The sequence below is a fragment of the Chinchilla lanigera genome, unplaced genomic scaffold (assembly GCF_000276665.1).
Source record: "Chinchilla lanigera isolate Chin_1 unplaced genomic scaffold, ChiLan1.0 scaffold00005, whole genome shotgun sequence".
Classification (NCBI taxonomy): domain Eukaryota; kingdom Metazoa; phylum Chordata; class Mammalia; order Rodentia; family Chinchillidae; genus Chinchilla; species Chinchilla lanigera.
The window spans coordinates 591489-615042 of NW_004955406.1; the positions used below are offsets into that span (position 1 = coordinate 591489).

The 23554-nt window shown below is 41.8% G+C and overlaps 1 protein-coding gene across 1 annotated transcript in view; it reads right to left on the reverse strand.

Annotated features, from left to right (window-relative positions):
- Window positions 1-7949: 7949 nt before the first annotated feature.
- Spata17 (spermatogenesis associated 17) overlaps window positions 7950-23554 on the reverse strand; it is a 200932-nt gene continuing 185327 nt past the window's right edge. Inside the window, exon 11 of the mRNA XM_005374709.2 lies at window positions 7950-8694. The gene's annotated coding sequence lies outside the window, so the exon portion shown is untranslated. The remainder of the gene's footprint in view (window positions 8695-23554) is intronic.

Sequence of the window (23554 nt, forward strand, 5' to 3'; positions counted from 1 at the left end):
TGCCTCAAAGCAATGGGAAAGAGGAGTAACATTTGGCTGGTACCACTTGATCATGGAGACTGACATTTTGTGGTAAAGTGGGAAAGACTTTGGCCTCTTCTGGGTTTGCAGAATGAGAGTTGCTAGCACCCAGAGTAACAGGCTGCAGGTTTTGTTGATCCTCGTCTGACTTGTTGGCTCTGGCATTTGCCCTCACTCTTTCCTCCTCAACCAGGACCTAGGTGAAGTGCTGCTTAGATCTGCCCTGTCTCTGGAGTAAACCTTGGAGGAAGCAGGAGGGCCAGGAGTAGCAGGGGACTGGACTGGAGGGTCAGGCTCTAGTGTTAGCCACTTACCAGTGGCTGGGACAAATACCTGACACCCACAGGTTAAGGGAGGAAAGGTTTATTTTGGCTCACAGCTTCTGTCCATGGTTGGCTTACACAGCATGGCTGGAACTGCAAGGCAGAGGAGCTGGGTAGAGGAAAATGTGCTCAACCTATGGGAGCCAGGAAGTAGAAAAGGGGGAGCCAGGAAGTAGAAAAGGGGGAGCCAGGAAGTAGAAAAGGGGGAGCCAGGGATGAGAATACACTCTTCCACCTCACACTCCAGGGACATCTCCCACCAGGCCCCAGGTCCTAGCAGCACCTTCAGCTGTGAACCCATCCATGGATGAACTCACTGGCGAGCGCCATGTCCCTATAATTCATTCACCTTCCACATTCATGAGGCTTTTGGGGAACATTCTAGATCTCAACTATCACAAGGGTAAATGGGCTTGTCTGCCTTTTGAAAATCCTCAACTAAGGCACACCATAGAAAGGGCACTGAGCTTGTCCTGAGAAGATTATCATGCCAGAGAAGTGTGGCGGTGTGGCCAGGTTACATTGGCCTTCTTCCAGGGGCTTCTCCATTCTCAGTTCCTATCTGGCAACACTAAAATGTGCTGGCTGGATGTGGGTACTCGCTCCTTGGCTAACACCCTGGCTGACACCAGCATGCAGTGCCAAGGTCTGACATCCACCCTCCTGTTGGAAGTGCTCTGATGTCTCAGTTGTCGTATTTGGGAGCAGCCCACTTTGGGGCCAGCCTGGTCTGCAGTGGTGGATTCCAGGTATCTCTAACCCCAGGGGCCTTTTCTGACCCCCTCTGTCAGACTCTAATCCTTCCCCAGCACCTCTGCTTGCCACTGAGCCCTGAGAAGCACTCTCTGTATGCACAGACTTGTACTTACGACTTCATCATGGCTGGAAGTCCTGCTCGGTGAGCCACGTGTTTGAAGGCTTGTATACACACACGTACAGCCACACTCACACATTATTTATTCTTTGTGTCTCTCACTAAATCTGTGAAATTGAGAATCTGTGTTGATGGTATCCCATGCTTGCAGCACCGTGCTTGGCATAGCAGTGACTCAGTAAAAACTTACTGAAAGTGATAAATAAATGATCTTTCTTAAATAAGTTTTCCAGAAACAAGAGGTATGATGTTGAGGCCACATTCTCCCAGCCCTTTGAGCTTGTCTGATAGCAAACAGGCATTTATTAAATTATGGGGATGCAAGTTTTATTGGAGTAGCTGCTAAATATTTGGTATCCTGGGCCTATTGCTCTTTCTGGTGCCACCAAGTATAGCTATCATGTTTTGTTTTTCAAGTTCCTATCCTTCTTTCATAGAGAGAACTTCTGCAAAGTTCTGTGCTGCCTCTCAAGCCAAGGGGTACAGGGAAATCAAAGTCCATCAGTGTGTTTTTCCAACTTTAAGATAGGTTACCATCTGGCTGCACTGGGTGTTGAGTGTCTGGAACAAGTCATGAGCTTGAGTTAATGTCAGTGTTGTTTGGAATAAGCTTCTTATTATATTGGTGGCTAACAAACAATACATATTCATAAATGCTGATGAGCTGCTAGACTTGACACGGTCTCCAGAGAACAGCAGGAGAAGTGTGGGTGGGGATTAGATGGACAGCTGTGATGCCCATGGTCTTGCTGGGGACGGACGTTCTGTTCTATAAGCCACTTTCTTTCTGAAAGCTGCATTCCCTAATGGGCACCTGTGGTGACATTTTGGATCTTTTGACTTTGGGAGACTAGGTCTTTAAAGCTGTTGTTATTTTTTAACAAAAGGATCGTACAACAAGTATTTCTTCAGAGTCGATCATGTGGATGGCACATGTCACAAACACAGAGTCACGCTGGTCCTGCCATTCCATCCAAGAATCACAGACTGAATATTTCTAGGGGTGCCCAGCAAGTATTAAAGAATGATCTTTAAAGGACATCAGAAAACACCTTTGCAGGACTCATATTCCTGGTAAGAACATGATAGCCAGTTTAAAAATTATGCTTGAAATTTATTTTTACATGTTTCTTAGTTCATGTTTGCAGTACACAAAGACTGCCCTCATCGCAGAGAGCTGGTACACATACATAACACATCTTCATTCTTTTCACTTCCCATCCCTTCCATCCCCTCTTCCTCTACCTCTTGGTCCCTTTCTTATTTGCAAAAGTTCTATCTCCCTGTTTCTTAGCATCCTATTTTTTATTTTGCTTTTTAAATTATTCATACTTTGGGTTTCTCATGTAAGAGAAATCATGTGATATTTCAGCTTGTGCATCTGATTTATTTCAGTTAGCATTATGCTCTCAAGGTGCATCCATTTCCCTACGAGTGGGCAAAATAAAACAGTATGAAGCCGTGTCCCTGACCACTGCGGTTCTTAGTTCTCTCATTTTGTCTCAGGGCTTGGAGAAAGGAAAGACTACGCATGACCTCGCGCCTTCAGGGGCTTTAGGGCTCTGTAAAAAGTGTGAATAGTCATCTATTCAGTTTACCTTCTAATCTAGAAAATAAGATGACCGAAATAATTTTACATAGTTTATAATACAAAGATTTTCAAACTTTCTTCATCCCGCTTTTTTCCATTTATCATGATATCATCTTAGAAGAAGAAAAAGGCGAGTGGTGCTCCCACTGTAGAAGGGATAGAAAGCCTGGATCCTAGAGCCCAGGTACCAAGAGCAAAGGGCAGTTTCTTTCCCATCGCATTCAAGCTATGACACAATATTCTAGGCTCATGAGCATGGGCAGCCTTCTTTTTTGAAAGGTTTGGCTAGTGAATACCTTATGCTTTGTGGTCCACACCATCCCTGTGGAAATCACTCTGCTCATCTTTCTACTGTCACACAAAAGGTCCCATATATGAGGATAGGTGAACACAAAACCGTGATGCATAAAACTTTATTTAAAACAACAGGAGCTGGCCAGTTTCATAAGCAGTGCTTCCCAAACCTGAACAGGGCTGAGAATCAGTGGAGGCTCTTGCGGAAATGCAGATGTGGACTCTGTAGCTGTGCCCTGGAACTTTGGGCATCGCTGTTAATCTGTCAGGTCCCAGGCTGGTCCTGCTGCTAGTTGAGTTCAGAGAGTACACACACAAGGGCGCCCCGGGAAGTTCTTCTGGTCCCCAAACTACTTTACTTATTTCAGGTGGCTACTTAGGTGGGGCCTCAACTTCTCCAAATCCGTTATAGAATTCATATTAAGATTATATTTATCATGACTTCCTCCATGAATCCTAATGATCTATGTTTGCATCTCAGAACTTGTTAATTAGTGAATTTAACGATAATTGTGCTAGACCAAAACTATTTCTTTCTTGGTGAGACTCTAACATTAACCTCTGTCTTGTTTGATAACAAATAAGATCTTCAATTAGTGGGATTTTTCTAAAGTTATGCGCATGGTGAACTGCCCGTCCGTGCTCACTCTTCTGTTGACTTTAAATGGTACATCGCCCTTGTCTACTTTTGCAGTCATGGTTTCTTCTTGTCGGTCCCCATGCCCTTTGTCCAGATCCCACCTTGTACCCACTGGAGGAAGTGCTAATCAGCAGGCAGCACATGACTCGTGAGTGAATGTTGTTAGGGCTCAGAGAACAGTACCTCAGAGCACGGTGCCTCGACAGTTGAGCACTTTGAAAGGAAGAGGCTAAGAAACAAGAGCTTCCTGATCTTCTGCCTTTCTTTCTCCTAATTTATTCTGTCCTTTCTAAATTCTAAAAAAATTAGAAGTCCTCTTCCCAAAAGCCAGCCATGAGATTGGAAATATTACTCCAACTTTCCCTCCCTCTCTGAGAGTTGGCCCATAGATCCATCCAATCTATGCTATACTTTTCTCTTGCTAAGCTGCGTTTTCCTACAGGAGCATTGGCCCTGACTCCCAGGATGGGGTAGGAAAGGTGCCCCAAGCCTCCCAGTGTTAAGTCATGTTTCCCTACTCCACTCTGTATAAGTGCTTTGCTCATTGAGTAGAAAGTCTCGTTCTCTGAAGGCATAGCTATTGCAACTTTCAAATTTATCTTGGCTTCCTTTTCACAGAAGCCTACTTTTACAGAGAGCAGAAATACTAGCTCAAAACAGAACTCTGTCTCCTTGTGTTTCTCATCCCGAATTACCCCACACAGTACTCCAAAATTAATCCAGATTCCAGCTGAAATTCAATGGAAATGAGAAGTGCCCTAAATGTGCTCTTGTCTCCACAGAATTCTGGTCTGATTTGGAAGTCTGAGCTGCTGAGCTACATGGTTTAACTCCCAACAGAGAGCTGTTATCATGTACACAGCACCCTGGTAACGTCAGATCTAAACTTAAACTGCCCAGAAAAAGAAGTACACTTTCTGTTTATTTTTTTCATTATTTTTATTTGAAGCAGGGAGACTCTATAAACCTTCATCACTATTTTAGTTTTTTAGGGCTCTTCTTAGCTAGCAAATTGTCCTTACATTGAACCGAAATTCTTTTGGCTGCAATATAAGCCCATCTCCCTTTACTTCTTATTTGAAACAGCTGCTAAACTCTTCTTATCCAGCAGCAATTAGCCTGAACTAATTTTCAAAGTCTCCAGAGAGGGGCTCATTTTCCAGAGAGTTGGGTGGGATCTAGGCAGGTTGGAAGAGCCAGGGGCGGGTGGGCTGTGGCTTAAAGAACGACATTTGTCCCTATGAGCTGAGTGCAAAGATAGAGAACTATTACCTGATTGTAAGAAAAGTCCCAAAATGTGTTTTCTCTTTACACTCTGCTGTTTCTTAACTATTTGTTGAATTACAATGGTTTTTATAGCTTGCTAAACGTCTGTGTTGCTTAATTAAAAATTTAAATCCCTGTAGCATTTTAAAGCTGTGTATTATCTTGGACCATCTGAACATCACTTTAGTTTGTAGAGGAAGACAGTAAGGCACAGATAAAGGACTAGCTCAGGGCTGTCCACACCACACATTTCAAAGACAGGTTTGGGCCTCGCCGGGCTCCTGGATGGTAACCGTAAACACTCTGAACACCCTGTGTGATGAGGGTGTCTGTGTTTGTCTGGGACTTGGGGCCACCATCAGGTAAAGTATGCTAACAGCATGTTCCGTGGTGGGGCCTCGACCTATATGTGACCAAGTAGATCTCTAGTGGCGGTGGAGACTAGGTGAGCCCCATGGGTGGTCAGCAGTGGTGTCACTGGGATAAAATGCCTGACAGCCACAATTTATTGGGGAAGAGGTTTAATGTGGCTTGTGGTTGGGGGCTGTAGTTTGTGTGCTTTGCCAGCTCCAACACAGAAATGGCATGGTGGAGGGGCATGGCAGAGGAAAGATGCTAAACCCACTGCAGAGAGATGGAAGGAGCCAGGGAGAGAGAAGCACCCTGAAGAGGCTCACCGCATGATGCACCTCTTCCAACCAAGCCCCAGCTCCTACAGCATGTTTAGCTCTGAGCTCATCCATGGATCCATCCCCTGATGGGCACAGCACCCACACGATCCAATCACCTTCCTAAAGGCACAGCTCTGAATACATGAGGCTTTAGGGGAACATTTTACATCTAAACCATAACAAATCCCTATTTCCTTAACCCAGCAGGGTGACACCAGGTTCAGGTGGGCTTCCCCGGGTGGCAACAGGTCCTGAGTAGTGTCACGTGTTCTTGCCAGGAGAAATAAGGACTGTTCGCACTACTCAAAAGTTCAAAAGATGACTTGCGCCCCTTTGTGCTGATTTGAGCCTGTGTTCTTCTGCTGTGATGACCATGAGCACAAGCGAAACAGCTTTGGTGCGCTCTGCCAAGTCCTCCCAGGGAATCACTGAACCCAAGGGATCTTAGAGATCTCCAGACACAAGAGGCTTCTCTGAATGCAGCTATTTAATGGCGGAATTGAAACAAACCAACTCTTCTCACTCAGCTTTGCGACTCCACACAGGGACTCAATTACCCCTTGACTTGCTCACCCAGAACTGTCAAATGCATAGAAGGAGTCCATGGTGACCAGGAGCAAGGAGGCTGATGACAAACATGAAAAGCTTCCATCCTCAAGGACCCAACATCATGGTCTACTGAGATCTCCTTATATCATTGACTGTGAGCCTGAAAATCCATTTTTTTACTAGTTGGCCCACAAAGCATAGAAATAACATCACCGCTCAGGCTCCCATTGCACACCTGTCAGACTTCCCCTGCACTGCGGCGATTGTGCAGCCTGTTTCCTCTGACTTGAAGTATTGCCCGGATGAGAAAATCTGCCATGCACTTTTTGCAACCATCCCTCTCCCTACAGCCACCCATGGAGAATTATACCCTCAATACACGTTTATGCATTAAATGAATCAATGCATGAATGAATGAGCAGCTGCTGAGGGAGTGAATGTTTGCTGGCATAGAAACGTCTTGAAGATCAAGTTGTCATGAAAGGTTTTACGAATCTCAGAGGACTAAATATGAGGGACAGATCATTAAATGAATAAAATAAAGGTCTTCAGGGACCTGAGACTAAGTTTAACAAATGTCTGCACGTGCCAAGCATTTTCACTAATGAAATATATTTTTATGAATTTTATTTTCTAAAGTACAATAAATCAAATGCTTTCTGAAAACTATGATCTGTATCTTTGAAAATGAAGCTATCTAATTGTCCTTGAGAAAAACCACCTGAAGCAAGAAGGCTACTGTTGTAGGCAACAAAATAAAGAAAACATCGTGTCCATTTCTGAGCCTCCAGCAAAACAGTTACGATAAGAGGAATATCATACTCTCTACCCTTCTTCCTCTAACGCCTAAATTCGTGGAGCTGTCCACCCATGCGAAGAAAATTGAGTGGTAGAAATACAATCCAACAGGGAACAAATTTTAAGAAGGTGGGAGAGGTGGGGGACAGTTTGTCTGTTGAGAGATAAGAATGCACAGATTTCGGCAGACTCATCAGCATGTTATAAATACAGAAGCTATCATTATCCGCTGACCATCCTTCCCAAGAACTGGAGGTGGGGAGATGAAATTCCCAAGTAGCCAGTTCAAGGGTTAGTTCCGGAGTGAACACCTTCGCAGATGAACGTCGCTGTACTAGGAAGAGAATGCCCTAGAAAATGAACTCTCGCTGCCAGTTGCTAATTCTTTGCATGGGAGCATCAGCACCACCTTTATTGTCTTAATTTGTGAAAACAGTTCTGGGTCCTTTGGACCCTTCCCTTGTCAGCAGGGACGATGTTGACTTTTGTCGGTAGAGGGCACTGGCGAGGCATTGTGGGGTCCACGCAGCAGCCTCTGGCAGCGCAGACGCTGGCAGCTTGGGTCCCTTTTCCAGCACCGGGCGCTGGATTCCTGTAGTGTAGGCAGCTTCTCCAGCATTTGGTTCTTTCTCCAGTATTGACTCCTGCAGCGTGTGGAAGCCAACGGCATCTCCAGCCAGCAGCTCCCTGGGGAATCATGGGGGCAGTTCTAGTGGACACCTCCCAGAAAAAGCTTTTCCTAGCACCCTGAAGGTTGACTGACAGCAAGCTTGGCTGGAGAAGCCCCTCTTAGACTTCTCTCTGAGCTAGGACCTACCCTCCACCTCTCCGAGGGTGGGACTCTTCTTTGGATATTCTGTCTCAGCCTGAGGTGGAGTGGCTGCTCCTTCTGTCTGCTATTCCTGTAATTTTTTTTTTTTTATTTCCCTGCAGAACTTACAAGCTGATCTCTTGGCCAGCCTACCTTCTGTTAAACTTACTGATTCATTGCATCAATTCTTTGCACTCTCTGCACTTTCCTTGTTCAAATAACTGTGTGGTTTTGTGTCTTGTTTAGACCCTGACTGACATATACTGGATTCCGTGAATCTTTACAGAGTAACTTTTTAAAAGTATTAGAGCTCATATAATTGCTCCCCTTCAAAGTATAACAGCATGTAATCTGTAATTATTTTCCCATCATCAAGCCTGTGTGGGGGTGAGGGAAATAGTCCCTCTGTCCACTGCAGGTATACTGAAATGAACTGACAATGGACAGATTAATAGGAGAAAAGACATAAATTAATGTGCATGGGGCATCACAGCAGGATGGACACTCAGAAGTCCAAAGAGATTCGGAAACTTACTATCCATTCTCATGTGGAACTGAGAGAAGGGAGAGGAGTAGGCCATTTCAAGGGGTCATAAAAGCTTTTTAGAGGAATCAGTGGGCCCAAAGAATGTACAATAGTTTGTGAATGATTCTCTCTGGAGGCTGAATGGACTGAAGAACAGAAGAGCTTGTGATAAAGTGTGTCTAGATGTGGTGAAATTCCTCAGTATTCCTGAGATGTGAGTTTAAGCTTCTCGGCCCAATGGAATCTCAGGGTGGGATCAACAGTCAATGGCTTCCTTCTTGGTGGATTCAGTCTTTAGGTAGAAAAGGAATTTCAGAGAAGAGTCTCTCCCTGCATTTGAAGAATGAGAATAAGGGAACATTAGAGAGACTTTGATTCTAAGGCAGCTTCTGAGGCCTTTCAGTTTTTCCATTCAAAGTGTGCAGCATATCAAAGCATCGTTCTTTGTAATATCATTTGACCAAGTCTGAACGTGTACTTTTAAAATGCTACATTCGGTGACATATTGAATTTTATTGGATCAGAGCTCTATTCAAAAAGCTCATTCGAATCCGTATCTTGCACTAAACCTAACACCAAAGCCAAAATGACCTCACTCTACAAGCTTTCTGGAGAGCATTAGAACAGAGGGCTTGTAACAACTTTGGGAAAGTGATCTCATTTCCTTTTCCTGTCTTCCTCTGAGCTTTCTCACCTCAGTAAGCAACTCTGAAAGGAGTTCTCAGTGCCTTCTGCTGTCTGCCAGTGGGGGATATCATTTGGGGACTGTTTGAGCAACTCTGGGTGAAATATATGTATCTAAACTCAATGTCTCAAAGTTCAATCATAACAGAGGTGTTAGAAATTTGACAAATCTTCCAATTTCCATGACATTAGAAATAAAAGTTTGAAGAAGTAGAAATGGTCAGAACAATGTGTTCACAACTCACCAAACTTTCTGTGAGATCAAAACAGAATCTTGTGCCTTGGAGACTCCTGGGACTCAGCTGTGCTTTCGTCTCCAGAGAAAAGCAGATGACCTCTTCCTGATCTTGGGTACATTTGAAATTTTCATAAATGGCTAAATAAATGTTGTTTATTTATGAACTACTATATGAATAGTTAGCTTCTTTGATCAATTTTTTATTAACTATCTACATTTTTTGGTGACTCTCTTTTTAAAAATTAAGTTTATTGGTTCATTTTAGATATACATAATGATCACATTTATCATAGGGAATTTGCACCTGTATGGGATATATCTTGAGTCTTTCTTTTCCCATTCTCCTACCCACCCTGACTTTCTCTTAATGGAGAAAACTTCATGCTCACTTTAGATATGCTCCAAAATTTACTCCTCTAAACAGCATATTCTTTTCCTATGGTTATAATTATGTTGCTAAAAAATTATAAAGCACTATATGTATAATGTATGGATTTATTATACATATATGTGCATATATACACATATACATCTATATGTTTAAAATCCCAGAAATATGTTGAAATATAAGTATGTTATGAGGTCAGTAAATGTAAATGGATGGGGACCCTATAGTTTAGTCTTGGGGAGACCAGGATTACTGCTGATTTTCTCCCTGTCCATATTCTGGATGTATATTAGTATAGGCTGATATCTTCAGTATATAACCCCAACTTGCCAGCATCTGTAGTAATTAATACAGATTTCTGTCAGCATACCTCCAGAGAAGCATATGTTAGTTTCATATTCCTGTATAACAAATTATTACAAACTATGGCTAAAACCACGCCCTCTGATTACTCCACAGTTCTGCAGGTTAGAAGGCTGGTGTGGTGTGTCTGGTCCTCTGCTTATGGAAATCACAAGGCTATAATGAAGGCATCAGCTGGGGTGAGATTTTTCCTGGAGTCCTTAGGGGGATAATCTGCTTCTGGTTCATTGTCCTGCTGGGAGGCTCATTCCTTGTAATGGTAGGACTGGGACTCCCTTACTTGGTGGCTGTCAGTGGCTCTTGGTTCCCAGAAGCCACTTGCACCCCTCACCAGATGGCTGAGGGTCACCTGAATGCCCTCCTGATCGGGGCCACACAAACTGACCTCATCACCGCAGGGAAACATGCCTCTCCCACGTTCCTGGGGTCATGTAGGCATGGGGAGGCTGTGGAGCTGCCTTCAGCACCCACATCCCAGCTGGAGAAGAGCTGGGGGCAGCAAACCTCTCAGAGGAATTTCATGAACTTCTGTGTGAGCTGAGGTTCAAACAAGATGCCTGTGGACATAGATATTTGAACGTCTATCTGATAAAGACAAATCAGAGCAGGGATGTAGTAGATTGGGGTGGATCAAGAAATGCTACAGCAATAGAACCAGAGGGCCCATCATGAAAGGGAAGGCAACAAAAATTAGTACAGAATGAATTAACAGGAATGGAAAGATTATAAATTCATTAAAGCAAAAGTTACTAAGCCTTTAAAATGGTATGTTAAGTTACTCTAAATCAAATATTTGTGTTCCTACACATCAGATGTTAAAATAAATAGAAGATAAGGAGTAATAACATTTATTGGACCCCTACTGAATGCCAGAACAGCTAGGCACTATTATGAGTGATTTACATGTATTTCTTCATTCAGTATTCAAAACATACCGGGAGACATTATCATTATTTTGTATTTTTTAAAGCGAGGCAGAGAGAAATGAAGTAATTTGCTCAAGATCACCTTGTCTGTGGCAAAGTCAGGACTGAATCCAGAAAATTGGGCTACAGTGTCTGTGTATTTTTATATTTCTTATAAGGGGGGAAGACAGGCAGCAGGAAGGGAGAGGTGCAGGTGGGAAAGACAGAGAGACAGCTAAGGCAAAGCACTGCCACTCACAGTGAGAGTCCTAGAGTGTGGTGATCACATGCCTGCTTTGGACTATGCCTGGATGCGTGCCTTTGCTTCTGCCTCTGTGTCTCCAAGTTCTAACTAAGCTGCTTGTTGTGGTTACTTTTCTCTCATTACTGAGACAAAATACCCAACACCTAAAGTTAGGGAAGGAAAGGTTTTTTCATTTATTTATCTTAAAAAATAAAAGAAGGAAAACATTAACAAACAGACATCCATTTACAAAACAGCATAAGAACAATACAAAAAAAAACAGTTACAGACAAAGTTGAAGGAAATTAACAATGGTTGTTGTATTACTTATTGATATCTTCAAAGTGGTTTCTCAGGAAAACAAATAGAGGCATACAAGATTGATCAAACAAGTAATCATTAACTGTTCCTTTCTGTAGAGCAATAGAAGACAGTAGTACAACTATGTTAGCTATCTTGTATATATATACTCACATAATTTCCCCTCTTTCCCTTTTCTTTTCTCACACCCCAGTTGCCCTTTACTTTTGAGCATTTTCCTTTCATTTCACAATGTCTATCATACCTCCTAGTTTTTATTCACTCTTTCAGGTCTTACACTAGTGAGACAATATGGTGCCTACACATGCAGATCTGATTTATTTCACTTATGAGTATGGTCTCCAGTTGTGACCATTTACCTATAAAAGCCTTGAGTTTATCTTTCTTTATAGGTGAGTAATATTCCACTATATAAAAGTACCACAGTTTTTTTTTATCCAATCCTTAGTGGATGGACATTTGGTTTGTTTCCACAATTTAGTAATTACAAATTGTGCTGCTATAAACATGGGTGCACATATATCGCTGTGATATGATGTTTTCAGGTCTTCTGGGGAAATACACAGAAGGGGAATAGATGGGTTGAATGGGACCTGTATACCTAGTTTGCTGAGGAAGGAAAGGTTTATTTAGTTCAAATTTGTGGAAGTTTCAGCCTATAATCAGATAGCTCCAAGGCAGAGGGCATGAAGAGGGGCAACAGTTCAAGGTAGCATGAGGTAGCAAAAGCAGCAAGAGCAAAAAGGGAGAGAGAAAGCCAATTTTCCTCCCTTATATTGTAGCAGGCCACCCCCCTCCCACAGGGCAGGTGTAGAGCTCACACCATCTCCATGCCCTGCTCTTGCACAGGCTGAGGGTGTTTACAAAATGAGGGTCCTGGCTCCCTACTGAGTCACTTAGTTAAGCTTCTAAACTTCTCAAGTTGACACAATGACCAACGTCCTAGAGCAGCAAGGGCAGGTCCTCTACACCCTAGGATGCAGAACTGCTGAGTTACTTAGTGAAGCTTCTAGACTCCTCAAGTTGACACCATGTATTCATTGACTTGCATTCCACATTTTGATATGGTAAATCTCAGCACAGGGCAAAACCATTGGCCTAGGAATCACCCACCTTCTCTGCATTCATCCATTCATAGTTTGCATTGACTCATCCAGCATGAGTGACTACCGTATGTCACCTTTTCTGGGGGTGTTATGGCTTATATCTAGTTGTACCCCTAACCTCTCATGCAATCATAGGTGGTGCTTTGGGGAGGTGGTTGGATCACAGGGACTCTGTATTCATCAGTGGGTTACTGCACTGACGAGTTTACAGATGAAGTGCTGTTAGGAGGCGGGGCTTGGTTGGAAGAGAGGTTTTATGGCCGTGCGACCTGGAAGGGTGCATCTTCCTCCCCGGCTCCTCCCCTTTTTCTCTGCTTCCTGGCCGCCATGATACTGCTCTCTTCCACCATGCAAGGACTGAAACTTCTAAAATGTGAGCCAAAATGAAACTCTTCATTATTGGTTTGGGGTGTGTATTTTATCCCAGAGACAAAGCAAGTGACCAAGATGGCAGAGATGGGGGAAGTACACATTCAGTAAACAAAGGAGAACTGAGCAGGATCAAGAACCATGAACAAAATGCAACAGGCTAGTGGTAGTGACTTGAAGGGTAGAGATGTTAGGTTTGGTTACCAAGGCAGGTCTCTCCAATCAAATATTTACACTGTGACCTGAATGGCGGAATGCTGAGTGCTGGTCTTGCAGTTTGACCCAGGAATGACATACTTCCTCCGATTCTTGTGGGGAGCACCTCTGAAAATTCCTCAGGTTCTTTTTTTTTTTTTGTCTTTTTGATACAGGGTTTTGCTGTGCATTTCAGGCTGGCCTTGAGCTCCCTTTGTAGCCCTGGCTGGTCTCAAACTCACAACAATCCTCATTCTTCAACTTCCCACGTGCTGGGATTACAGGCGTGTGCCACCATGCCCAGCTTCCTCAGGTTCTTGACACTGAGAACATCATTATATTTGTTATTTAAAGTAAATTTCACATGCCAAAAACATCACTAACGTGAACTTTGGATGACAAGTTCTAAAGGAAGTTAGAAGGAACCATGATTCCCTCATGAAGTAAAAAATGCTCCCAATTTGCCCATATTTTGGAGATTTAATATGTCATATGTCTTTTAAAATTACAATTTATGTGTAGCTTTAGATATCTGAGAATAAATCAGGTCATAGGCAGACAATGCTTATTTGACCATTCAGTCTAACATATATTCCCATTTCAATTTTCTTACTTAGAGTATTGAATATAAATATGTCGCTTATTTTCACAGTGAACTCACTGCTTCCATCTTCCACATTGCTGCCTCTAATTAGATTTCCTAATCAATCATCCGTAAGTATTGTTCCATCTTCAGAAGCCCATATTAATAACACGTCTGCTTACTTAGAAGAATTTGGTGAGAAGTTCAATTTCAGGTTGTTCATCCATCTGGTCTTGTCAACTGCAGAACGGAAAGGACAGGTTGGTGGTGAAAGAATACCATCTGCGTCTGTAAGTTCCTTAATCTTTGCATGATGAGCAAGTAGCCCGTCACAGGACTGAAGGGCCAAGTTTGCAAACAGGATGGTGAGGCATCGATTGGGTCTTCTTTCATTCATGAGTGGAGCTGTCACAAGATGGATCAACGTCATAACACTGAGCAAGAGCATTACATTACTCAGCTAGTCACTTGGAAGAAACTGCTTCCCACATAGCTGCTTTCCCCATCCTCTTTCATGGTGACAAATCATTAAAAGGAATTCTGTGCTTTCAGGCTAAAGGTTAGTTTGTTTGAATGAAATCATAATGATTTACCCATCAGCACTGAGTCAATCAGGTGATATACAATGCAACCTAAACCAAATGTCTAAAATAGTTAGCTCAGAGGATCAGAGTCTTATATCAATGATCCAAAAGTGATCAGCTTTAACCTTTGTACACACAGGAAAGTCAGCCTTCCACAGAAACATTCATTCCATAGCCAATGCCATCCTCACCCTTGGCTACGCATCAGGGGATAGAGAATGATGCAACTTGTCACATTTACTGAACAAAATACGAAGTTCACATCCTGGGATGGTGACCTGGTTGAACTGTGATCACGCAGAACTGCGTGATATAATCACAGTGGCTGACTTGGCTACTCAATGAAACTGGGGCAATTGGATGAATCGGTGAGAAGGAAAGTCAGTTCCCTTCTCTCTAACCACTGGATATTGTCTCCCAGGCGGCAGTTGAAGCTGGATGCTCATAGTCTCTTTAATTTTATTTTGTTTTTAACGCATGTTTGAGGTATGTAACACTTATCATTCACTGTGGGACATCAGTTCATGTATGTAACACAATCTAGTTCTTCTTTGAACCCTTACCAATACCTGCACTTTCTCCCCGCATCTCGTAGTGCATTCTCTTTCCCTTAGGCCTTTGAGATGGTTAATAAATATTTAAACTGTCATCCCATTTCTTTTTCTTGTGAGGTCTTTTCTTTATGCTCAGTTACCAGGCTCTCTAACCACCTTCAGCCACTTCAGTGAACTAACCTGCTTGTCTTTGAATGACAATGACAATGGCAATGCATGATGTGTTGATAAATGCCTACATTTATGTTTTCAATCCTGACTTTTCACAACCTTACACCTTTACAAGTTTGCATTCTGCAAGACATTTTGTGTACCTGTTATATTGTAAGAGAAAATGGCCCCACTTCAGCCAGTATACAGTTTCTTAGATGTCCAGGTAGTAGTTCCTGTTCCAGTACTGGTTGCTTCTGTCTCCTAGGAATGGCTGGTCATGGTGATGCACAGCTGGTCACGGTGATGCCCATTGTATAAGCCAATCCCTGATTGACAAACCATTCTGCTTCTGTACTTCCTTCTTGCTTATCCCATATGAGCCCTAGACCACCAGAGATCAGGGCCTGATACTCTGGGAATGATCCCGATCAGTGCCAGTTGACTTAAATAAATCTGCCTCCAAATCTTAGGTGTTGTGTAAGTGTTTCTGCTTGCTGTTGCAGTACACACACTTTATGGTAAATATACCTCAGACGGAATCATCTTCCTTCCAGAACTAAGCCCCACCTTCAGGTACATGGCACCAACACTCTCTGATTCCACAGGACTCTTCACAGAGGCCTCTCACTCATCCTGACCCCAAGGTTTTCCTTTGTCATCGCCATGGAGTTCACTTTGAAAAAATTTGGTCACCAAAAGATTCCTTCAAATAGTAGTTTTCCCATTTTTATTGAGAAACGTCATCTGGGCCCTCATTCAGGGCTCCTAAGTAAGCAGGCTGCTATTATTTGAGCTTGCAGCCATAAGTGGAGATAGTGGGTATCCAGTCAGTCTGCAACACCAGCATATATAGAATATATAAGTCAAGTGGAGAGAGATTAAGTTCCCTGTTATTGTTTGAAAGCAACTAGATGATTAAAAAAGTAAACTAAATGAATAAATTTTATATGATTTAAATTATTGTTTGTATCCTTAAGTTATTCATAAAATACTGCAGCCAGAGAAAGAGTCACAAATTTGTATGAATCATTATGTACCCATACATTTCAGTGATTTCCGGTGCTGACAGTTAGAGAAATGCCTGCCCTGGTGGCCTTTCCGATGCTGGCAGTGGATGTGTATGATCTCATGCAGCAAAGACAGAACATTCCCCAGCTGCCTTGGCAGAAGATGAGGAACAGTGGTTAAACTTCTGAGCAGTGTTTACTTCTGGAAGTATTTTATAAAGACCTAGCACACTTACATAAAACCAGCCATGACCTTAAGGTACACAGTGCCATCAAACAAGAATATTCTAGATTCTAGCAGTTTGACATGAGCCATGAAATATAAGGGCTTGAATAAATGAATGAAAGTTAATCAATCATTTCTTAACCTAAAAAAAAGCCAAATCCCGACATAATGCTTGAAGATATCATTCAGTCATTGATTTTTATCACTTTGTGTTTTTTTTTTAATAACATAGCTCTGAGGATTTTGCCAAATATGAGTAGTTTGGTCCCAGGGATCAGCTTAGGAACAGTTATTTTTAATGGAAGCTATATTATCGAGGACACCATTCACCTCCTATGTAATTCCTTAGCTTAATTTGGAGAAGAGGAAACACTGACATCAGTCTTGGAGCTGTGCCCCAAAACTGAGCATGTTCAACCTGTTACAGAGCTTTCACCCTCCCCTCACTTCCCTCACTACTGGATGTTATCATAGTGAAACCAGAGCAGCACGGACGAAAGTCAGGTTCCAACTTTCATTCCCAGTCCAGTGGCGTAGACGCTGCCAGGAGTGCCCCAAGGAGGGTTCTGAGCCTTGGTTATTGGGGATGAGGACTTGGACTGGCAATGTCTGTCGTGAAGAGGTGGTGGTAGGAACTAGAGGACAGAGTTGAGGAATCCAAGGGTGCTTATCACAGAGAAAAGAAATCTTAGCTAGCTTTTCCAAATACTTGAATGACAGCCCTACCAACAGGAGAATCAGACTCTTCTGAAGCTCAAAATGAGTAACAGTGAGTGACACACATATGCCATATAACAAAGAACTTATAAATAATTAGAGAGAGAGTCCAAGAGGGAACATCCTCTTTTGAGAAGCAGAGTATTTCCCAAGGCTTAGAAGGGCCAAGCAGGGGCACCAGATATGGTAGAAAGGATTCCAGCAGGTGTGGAGGACTAGGGATCTAACCATCTGCCATCAACTCTCCAGCAATGGAAAACATCACTTTTTATAGGAGGTCTTGTAATAAAAGCAAACATACAAAAATATTTGAACATTTCAGACAAATGTAGATATTTAGCGCTTCCGCTGCTATTTCATCACATATTCTTTTTGTTGTTGCTGTTTAAACAGCTCTTTAAAGAACATGTGAAAATGAAAATCACATTTTAAAATCTCAGAATGTGGAATTCCAACACATGAACATGGATACACTGGCACTCACAGTCCGCGCCAAAAGGAAACTTATCAAATGCATTTGTGCTGTGGATTTGAAACCAAATGTTGCCTTGGAAGGTTCGGAATATGATCAACTGATCTTCCCACCAGCAGTCAGTGTCTTTGCCATGGAGTGACAGAGATGGGGAGAAAATCACACAAGGCAGACATGAAAGCTGCACAGGAAAAAGCCTTCTGGATTGTACCGTGGGCTTTCTGAACTCTTCAATTCTACCCTCGCCCATCTTCACCCTGACGCGAGGGCCGCCCTGCAGATGGATGGCGGTGCTCATCAGAAGGAGCATGCACATATATCTTGTGGCTTGATTTTTTTATTTGCCAGCTCGAGAGGAGCCGGGAGATTTATTCGGAAGGATGTAATGAAGGTGGGAAGGCCCTAGTTAGACTGCAGTTTCTGTGCCCGATATGTTATCAGTCTTTCTTCTCCAACTGCTGACTTGCTGTCTTTATTTCTACTTATTTTTCTTTGAAGGGGAGAATATTTGGGTATAAGAAGACTGCAGTCTCAGAGGGCATAGGGCTGAAAATATAAGAACGTAGAATCTCTGTGTGTAGTATAAGCTGAGATAGTTCAAGTATTTTAATTATGCTTTAATTTGTATTGCTCAACACAGATAAGCACACTCACTTAAACACAATTACATGCCATCTAAAAAACTGTTTTCTTCATCCCAAAGTGTGATTTCATGTTCCTTGTCTTATTCCCTTTCTTTCACTTTGCCTTACAAAAATAAAATTATTCGGCATGAGAACAACAACAAAAAATCACTTTCTCCTTTCTTAACAATAGCACAAAGAAATAGGCTGACGTGGGTTCACCTTAAAAGCACAGGGAAGAAATTACCATCACCATCCAATCCTAGTGCAGAAATGGAACTATGCACCAGAAGGAAGGAGGGCATTATGTGAGCCTGGATTCCAGATTTCTGTTCCACAGGGAGGAGTCGGCAGGGGGTCTGGGGGCTGCTGACCAGCACCGGGGCAGGGTGAATGCCCTGCTGAGGGCTCCCACCAGGCCCAGGAGAAGCTCAGTTTTACCACATGACATCAATTAAACTCACCTATCTGAATAATGGAATGATAAACTCTAAATTCACGTGATTGTGGAAATATTAATTAGAATTCTTATGAGCCACACCAGGCAGCAAACATTTAACTATTGAGTATAACTGATTTCCAGTGTAACTATTGGAAATGGTGGACAGGCACCCTGAAATGCATTTTGAGTAACTAAAATTATGAGTGGTCAATGTATGTTAGAGCACATTCCCGATGACATATATGGTTATGATTTGCTTTTGATTTACTCTTAAGACTGTGTGATTTACTCTTAAGACTTGCTTCTTTCAGCCAAGCCTTGCTCTTTGTTTTGCTTACTTTTGTAGTAGGGTATTATCAGAAATGTAGGAATGTAGATTTCGGGCATAGTTACTAATAAAACATTTTATTTATAACTTGCAATTGTAAACTTTGAGTACGAGAGCTAAAAATGAACGTTTAATTACTGTTGGGTTTTCATTTCATGAGAGTGCCCTTACCATTTGGTGTATATCTGAAATTGAAGAGTCTTAATATCATGGTACAAAAAGTTTCACACCCTAAAGTAAGTACTAAATTTTCATTTTTAGGCCACTTGGAATTGTGGATGTATATACATCAGAAAGTAATGCTGTGTGATTCATAGTGGCTAGGAGTTTAAGGAAATTCACAAAAGCCCTTTCAACTCATAGCTGACTTTGTCTTGAAGAAGCATAAAATTTTACACAAATGAGGGGCCATGCATGATAATATTTCTGTGAGAAAAAGTGGGTTTGGAGCCTCAATGTGACACAGTAGGTACAAGCTGTTCAGCCGCCATCTTTGTTGCAAACAGTGGCGGTGGCTTCAGTAGATCGGCAGGAACCAGGAGTCCGGGAGTGCAGTTGAGCAAGCAGAGGAGGATGCTGCTGGGAACCTTTTCTGATATTCCCAGACAGTACTCTGGCAATAACAAGGACAGTAATAAAAGCAATGATCGTTTATTGTGTTTGCTATATTAGAGCCACAGTGTTGTGACTTTGAGATATAGTCAATGGCTTGAAAAATAACCCCGAAAGTGTTAGTCTAACTTCACAGATGAGGAAACGGACAGTGTGACAGTTGCACCAACACCACACTTGCAGGAAGGGTCCTAGTCACGCGAACTAGCTGACATGGCCGTCTAGAGAGGAGTCCAGCTGTGATGGGCTTTGGAACGGTTTTCACCCCTGAAACCTTTTCCAGTGCTCAGAAATAGGGATTGTTATCACACATATGATCCGCTCGCCTTAATGAGCAGCAGGGAAGTATGTCTTTGGGATAAGAATAAAACCGGAAGAAGCTGACCAGCAGCCGCCATTTTAGCAAAGGAGGGTGCTGGCCAGGTCTTGGCGTTATTTTCCTCAGTTCTTTTTACAAACTTGCCTCACAGGTCAAACATACAAGAAGCAGCACGGTTTGTGAGAAACACATCTTGTTGAATACCCACAAGGGGCACGTAAACGTATCTATAACCTAGATGAAGAACATTACACTCAAACAGGTGGGTGAGTCCTGTGTTTTACCTCTTTAACGCTGGTGGATTTTTGGAAGGAGAATTGCTCTAATCAAATCTATCCCTTTAAAGTAGGAAGCAGAAGAGGAAAAGCCCCACATGTTTTGGTTATCCATGAGGACCTTCAAGCATCACGCTCCTCACCCCCTTGTCCTTCCGCCCAAGGCCTCTCCAAACTACCGAGAAGTGCTGGTCTTCTCATTTGTCTGGTGGACACTCTTCAGGGGTCTTACAGAGTTGTGCACTTAACATGAATGAGAAAACTAGAGATAAAAGCTTTTCTCCTAGTTCTCTTACTCTTTACTGTCTAATACTAAGAAAGTGGGGTTTGCTCACGTGATAAAAGAGAAATATTTGTAAATGAATGTATTATTCCTGAAAGTATTTCTTCCCTGTGAATAGATTATGTTTGTGTTCCCACAGTCATAAAAATAACGGAAATTTTTCAAATCTTATAAATTATATTTTAAAATAATTTGAGTATATTTAGGCCACTGAGCATTTGAAAAGCACGCAGTGTATTACAGTTGATTTACTTTTTACATCAACTGAATATTTATTCCTGTTTAATTTCCTTCTTTAAACTTACTTCAAACTATTGTAATCTTTCTGTGACCTCTCAAATTAAGATTTTAAAAATTTCTTTCTGTACACACTTTGATCATTTCTGCTTCTATACTTTAGTTATATAATTTTCTTTACTGTATAAGTTCTCTCATTCATATTTTCAGTTCCATAAATTTGAGGTCCTTACTACTGTGTCTTAATATTTTCCTCCATAAAATTTTCTTTATCTACCTTTTTTACTTTAACTCTATTTGCTCATTTTTTTCAGAAATTTAACAAAATTTTAAAGTCTTACATGTTAAATAATTTTTCTTCACTTCCAATGACTTCTCAGAATGTAGTGATTTCATTTTCTAGCTATCAAAACTTTGCAGTTTGTATTACTTTTAATGCAGTAATTTTCAGCAATGAAAGATTCTACGTTGAGTCCCTGGTGAGAAGCATGTGAGTAAACTACTGAGGCTCAAAATAGAGACCTGTGTGCACTCTCTGCCTAGTTAAGGACGTGGATCATTTACAAGTGTAAGTTTGAATGAAGGGGCACTTTTAAAAACTTAATTTTCATATTTCTTTCATACACATGCACTATTTTCACACTCAGAAAGTTGTGTAAACTAATTCTGATAGGTAGTTTGGAATGAAGTATAATGGCCTTGAAAATACCGTAAATAGCACAGACTAACTTCTAGCTGGAAAACAGATTAACTATGGAACAATTCAAGCCCAGTAAATAATCATTATCTGATTCCATAATAGAAGCTTAGACTTCACCTGCAGCTTGTGTGGTCTTACAATTCCCTCTAGAAGGCAGCAAATTCACTTTTCAACTTAACATTAAACACACACTGTATTTTCTTCTTTGCTTGCACCAGTGATTTATCCCAACCAGGATTCACAGTTTCATTATGGTTTAATGTGAGGATTCCTTAATGTGCAGGCATGTCACTCAAGGACATGGATGGCATAGTCACAGTGTGCTAATGAACTGCATCCCAGGCTTGTGACTATGAGTCACAGAACAATAGCCCAAGCCCAGGGTACTGTGCTGAGTAGTGACTGTATCAGCTGGTACCAGCAGCAAGGTGACTCCCTCATCAAGGAGTCTAGAAGGGGAAGAGTGCTTAGCAGTGCAATACTGTGCCCATAAGGGAGCTCCATGGGGACACTAAGACTCCAAAGGAGCAGGCCAAGTATCAGCCCCAGGTGAAATTGAGATTTCAGTCCATTCTCAGAAAAGACTTCTAAATCATTGAATGAGAGTAACGAACAGTTATGTGTTTGGCATTGTGCAGTCTAAGATATATTGAATAGTCACTCCCATGTGTTATGGATTCTATTTAGATGTCCCCTAAAGCCTCATGAACTCATAGGTGAGCCTTTTCAGAGCTGGTTAGATCACTTTTGTATGAATATGGATAAAGGGTGTGTGATCATTAAACTAGTTTGCTGATTGATTTAGCACAGTTCTGGCTGTGGATGATCAGAAGTCCCACCCTAGGTGTGGGTGGCACCAAACAGTAGGCTTGTAGCTTGGACGGAACATAAAGGAAAAGAGGGAAATCATGCTTGCTGCCTCTTGCCTGCCCTGCCATGGACTGTTTTTCCTCTGCCGTGCCACCCTGCCTTGGTGCCAGCCAACCATGGACTGAAACTTCTACAAAGTGTGAGCTACAATAAACTTTTCCTCCTTAAAGTTTTGGTTTCAGGTGTTTTGTCTCAGCAATGAAAAAGTAACTAAGACACCATGTCAGTCCAAATGAGTATTGTTACTTTTATTTTGAATCTTTCATTCATCAGTAGAGACAAGCAAAAGAGGGGTAGCTGAAGGTGTAATCAAAAGATGGGGTGAGTTTTAGTTTTTAGCAAACTTAAAGATAGGAATTTAATTTAACTTATGGGAACTAGACCAGCTTGTATAATAGCTGTCAGTGGCTCATTCATTCTCTCATTGTTCAAGAAAAACTTCTAATGGTTTATGTAGCGGTTTATGATAATCTAGAAGTTGATCCAGCAATGCTGCCACTTTTCAGACTTCATTGTTATCTTAAACAAATTCTGCATATAAGCTGGGCGTGGTGGCACATGCCTGTAATCCCAGCACTGGGGAGGCAGGAGGATCATTCCGAGTTCGAGACCAGCATGGGCTACAGAGTGAGCTGAAGGCCAGCCTGAGCTGCATATCAAGACCTTGTCTCAAAAAGACCAAAAAAACAAACAAACAAACAAACAAACAAATTCTGCATATAATTTGGTGAATTTATTTAGACTAAGCCTTGTTCCCAAGAGGTTTTGACCAAGTTTGCAATGGAAAAGAATATAAAATGGACAAGAGAACCAAGGAAAATTTAAAAAGAGCTAGGGCCAAAATTAAAATAGATTTGCAAAGAAAATGGTTGTGAGATACAGATCAAAAACAATGGGCCAGAATAAAAGAGGTCATATTGGCTAAGAAGAGTCATAATTTCTCTAACATATGAATACAATACTGAGTTTAAAACCATAATAAAATATTGCATAAATACTAATTTCTCTAATGTTTATGGATGTGAGAGATTATTTCTCCAAAAAAACATTTTACGCAGGCAGCAATTATAACTTGATCTCAGGATCAACCAATTCAGTATATATTACCATATCACAAAATCACATGTAACCAAAAAATCAACAAGACTAAAAGATACCATGATGTGTGTATTCAAGTAAGCAATTGTGTTTTCATGGGAACTACCTTAGGAAGCTATTATTTTATAGCTTCCATTCCTTGAAACATTTTTGACCTTCTTTATTTATCATTCGTTTGCTCAACAGATATTGTGCTATCTGCCAGGGGCTCTGTAGATGCTCAGGTTAGGCATTTACTTGCAAAGACAGTGTTTGCTCCCAAAGCAATGAAAGGTGAAAGGGAGAAAGAAAGGC